General features: G+C 38.7%; 1 pseudogene; it reads left to right on the top strand.

Moving 5' to 3' along the window:
• LOC112072077 (cadherin-related family member 1-like) overlaps positions 1-4,693 on the top strand; it is a 21,633-nt pseudogene that overhangs the window by 441 nt on the left and 16,499 nt on the right.

Here is a 4,693-nt window from a genome sequence, read left to right as displayed (position 1 = left end):
CAGGTTAATGGGGTGATTATAATATAGGTTAATGGGGTGATATAAGTGTGATAGGGTAATGGGTTTTTGATATAAAATATAGGGTAATGGGTTGATATAATTAAGGGTAATGGGTTTGATATAATAAAAGGGTAACGGGGTGATATAATAAAGGGTAACGGGGTGATATAATAAGGGTAGCGAGGGGTGATTAGTGTGATTAGGGTAATGGGGTGATATAGTGTGATAGGGTAAATAGGGGTGGGATATAGATATAGGGTACATGGCGTTGATATAATTAAGGTATGGGGTGATGATATAAACAGGGTAACGGGGTGATATGAACTAAAGGGTCAACGGGGTGATATAATAAAGGGTAGCGGGGTGGATATAGTGTGGATAGGGTAATGGGGTGATATAGTGTGATAGGGTAATGGGTGATATAATATTAGGGTAATGGGTTGATATAATTAAGGTAATGGGGTGATATAATAAAGGGTACCGCGGGTGATATAATAAAGGGTAAACGGGGTGATATAATATAGGGTATGGGGTGATATAAATAAGGGAGGGGTGATACGGGTGATATAATGGGATAGGGTATGGGGTGATATAATAAAGGGTAACGGGGTGAATATAAATAGGGTAATGGGGTGATATCAATAAAGGGTAACGGGGTGATATAGTGGTGATTAGAGTAATGGGGTGATTATAATATAGGGTAATGGGGTGATATAATAAGTGGGTAAGGGGTGGGATATAGTGTGATAGGGTAATGGGGTGTATATAATTAAGGATAATGGGGTGATATAATAAAGGGTAACGGGGTGATATAATATAGGGTACCGGGGTGATATAGTGTGATAGGGTAATGGGTGATATAATATAGTGTAATGGGTTGAATATAATTAATCACACTATATCACCCCATTACCCTATATTATATCACCCCATTACCCTATATTATATCACCCCATTACCCTATATTATATTACTATATCACCCCATTACCCTATATTATATCACCCCATTACCCTATATTATATCACCCCATTACCCTATATTATATCACCCCATTCCTGATTTATTTCCCCTCTTACTCTCATGGAGACCACTCCTTATGCTTTGTGATAGGCCTATAGCTTGTGTCCTAAAAACGTGTGGAACCCTAACCTTTGACCTCTTGACTGATACTAAGGTGTTGATATATCCAACCATGACGATGGTTTCCTTCATGGTTTCCTTCATGGTTTCCTTCATGGTTTCCTTCATGGTTTCCTTCATGGTTTCTGGTTGATTTCTGAAGGCCCTGACATTTTTATTTTTAAATCTAGATTTCGTTTAAAGGATTCTTTATTTAATCCATCCGAAACAGTATGTCACATTACGTAACCCCATTTTAGAAATACATGTCATAATCTCCTATTCAGCGAATCATTATCATTATGTCGATGTTCCCAGAAAACAGGATTTTAGCAGATTTCCTTGTCCGTGTTTTTGTTTTTTTACATGACATAATATTTGCTACTTGTATCCATTGACAGTTTTCTACCTCAGCCCATAGGCTAAATTAAAGTGATTGTTATCAGACAGAGGTCAAAGATTCTGCTATTTGCCATGAATGTTGTCATCAATGGCAGCCTCACGTAGGTGTGTGCTTTCTCTGACAGGGTGCGAATGCTAAATTTAAACTGAGATTGGTGGGGCCTGGTCGTGTACTCAGAGTGGTGCCCCAGACGGTCCTCAATGAAGCACAGGTCACCGTCATCGTTGAAGACTCTGCTGCCATCGATTACGAAAAAGGCAAAACCTTAACGTACAAGGTATTTCAGACCGTCTTCAGCTGCACTTATGACAGACTGGGATATCAAATATTTGATCCTCGGAGGGACACTGTCAAATGGATTTGGTTGAACGTTTTTATAAAACAGTGCAGAAATTACCAGGTATTTACACAGTAAGAAATTACAATGGTTATTATACAGTAATAACCTATGAGTTACTTAATATAATATAAGAATAATTTAGCAGACTCTTTTATCCAAAGTGACTTACTGTAATGCTTGCATATATGTTTTATGTTTGGTCCCAGAGGGAATCCAACCCACAATCCTAGGCGTTGCAATTGCCATGTTCATTCCGTAATATATATTTTGTTACTATAGTACAACAGCAGGAAATAGCCCTGAGTAATTGATAGATTTGACATGTATTTTTTATCCCCAACACAGTTACTAGCGATGGAGATTGACACCCTTGAGAGGTTCAGTGCCACGGCTGATATTGTGATTCATCTTCTGGACACCAATGACAACACTCCCAGGTTCACCTCAGAATATTACGTCGCCCGTATCCCGGAAAACTCCCCCGGAGGCTCCAACGTAGTGTCTGTCACCGTGAGTACATCGGGATTATTCAACTCTATTCAAAAGGCCACTGCCAGCTAAATATGGTTACGTAATCTCCCAACAATAAACCACCGATAGATGAATATTAATGGTTAGGGTTAATTGGAAACTGAAAGGAAGCAGGGATTTTCAGCTTGTAGGAGTTCCACAAAATGTGATATTTTGCCAGGAGAGAGCTAACCCCTGTATGATTTACCTGCAGCATAGTGTCACTGAATGTTGATATTAATTGGTAGTGATATCCTGCTTTCTTCATACAATKCTCCACTAAATGCKCTTAACTATAAGTCGCTSTAGATAAGATCGTCTGCTAAATGACTCAAATGTAAACAGAAACAATGTAACCAGATTCATGCTGAAAGAAATACAAATTACTATTGAAACAACGATGATAACAATGTTGAAATAAAGTTAATATTGGACTATTATTTATTTTGGCATGAATCTGCTTCCATAGCAGTATTATTATTTATACTGGTATATTACTAGTAGTAWATGTTTAGCAGGAATTACAGTTTGGTGAGATGGAAACAATCCCGTTAGGGTTTATCATGTTGACCTCTACCCTGTGATGTCCTTGTGTGGCTGTGTGCTATTCACCCCAGGGAATTGGATAGAGCCTAGTAGACAGCCCCTGCCGGGGTGAAATCCCCCTCACATCGTGTATGACCTTATCCTCACACTGTTCCAATCAGCTAATGGAGAGTCATTGTATGACCTTCTCTCAGGAGTTGAGTCCCAATGGACTCRCTACTCAACAATATTGTCCACAAAAAAATAAGTTGTTAATATTATCATTAAATGGACACCATTATATGGTTATATATTAATTATGGATAGATAAAATGTTTGATAAAAGTTTATTTCCGGTGCGATTACCCCTCACACGTGTATGACCTTATCCTCCACTGTTCCAATCAACTAATGGAAGTCATTGTATGACCTTCTCTCAGGAGTTGAGTCCCAATGGACTCCTACTCAACAATATTGTCCACAAAAAATAAGTTGTTAATATTATCATTAAATGGAACCATTATTGGTTATAATTAATTATGGAAGATAAAATGTTTGATAGTTTATTTCCGGTGCGATTAATTATTTTTTGAAGAGCCCGGAAATTCTTGTGAGCTTGATGTGCATGAGTCCCAACATTCTGACTCCTCTCCTCTATGCATCTAACTTCTACTGTTCCTCTAGTCTACTCTATGTTCCGTCCAGTATTCTACCAGCATTCTAACTTCATCTTTATCCTATGTTTCGTTCCAGTATTCTACCAGCATTCTAACTTCTATTCCTCCAGTCTACTCTATGTTCCGTCCAGTATTCTACCAGCATTCTAACTTCTATCCTTAGTCCTCTATGTCCGTTCCAGTATTCTCCAGCTTCTAACTTCTACTAGTCCTCTCTATGTTCCGTTCCAGTATTCTACCAGCATTCTAACTCTACTATGCTATCACTCTATGTTCCGTTCCAGTATTCTACCAGCATTCTAACTTCTACTGTCTATCTCTATGTTCGTTCCAGTATTCTACCAGCATTCTAACTCCTCTATGTTTCTCTCTATGTTCCGTTCCAGTATTCTACCAGATTCAACTTCTATCTCTTCTCTATAGTTCCGTCAGTATTCTACCAGCATTCTAACTTCTACTTATCTCCTATGTTCCGTTCAGTATTCTACCAGCATTCTAACTCTCTACTTCCAGTCTACTCTATGTTCCGTTCCAGTATTCTACCAGCATTCTAACTTCTACTTCCTCTAGTCTACTCTATGTTCCGTTCCAGTATTCTACCAGCATTCTAACTTCTACTTTCCTAGTCTACTCTATGTCCGTTCCAGTATTCTACCAGCTTCTAATCTTATCCTCTAGTCTACTCTATGTTCCGTTCCAGTATTCTACCAGCATTCTAACTCTATCCTCTAGTCTACTCTATGTTCCGTTCCAGTATTCTACCAGCATTCTAACTCCTATCCTCTAGTCTACTCTATGTTCCGGTCCAGTATTCTCCAGCATTCAACTTCTATCCTCTAGTCTACTCTATGTTCCGTTCCAGTATTCTACCAGCATTCTAACTTTCTATCCTCTAGTTCTACCTCTATTTCCGTCCAGTATTTACCAGCATTCTAATTCTATCTCTCAGTCTACTCTATGTTCCTTCCAGTATTCTACCAGCATTCTAATCCTATCCTCTAGTCTACTCTATGTTCCGTCCAGTATTCTACCAACATTCTAACTCTCTATCCTCTAGTCTACTCTATGTTCCGGTCCAGTTATTCTAACCTCCCTTTTCTTGTTGGCGTTCCGGCT

The sequence above is a fragment of the Salvelinus sp. IW2-2015 genome, unplaced genomic scaffold (genome assembly GCF_002910315.2).
Source record: "Salvelinus sp. IW2-2015 unplaced genomic scaffold, ASM291031v2 Un_scaffold1817, whole genome shotgun sequence".
Lineage (NCBI taxonomy): Eukaryota > Metazoa > Chordata > Actinopteri > Salmoniformes > Salmonidae > Salvelinus > Salvelinus sp. IW2-2015.
The sequence above is the reverse complement of the archived record's forward strand: the minus strand, read 5'-3'. Positions and strand labels throughout refer to the sequence as shown.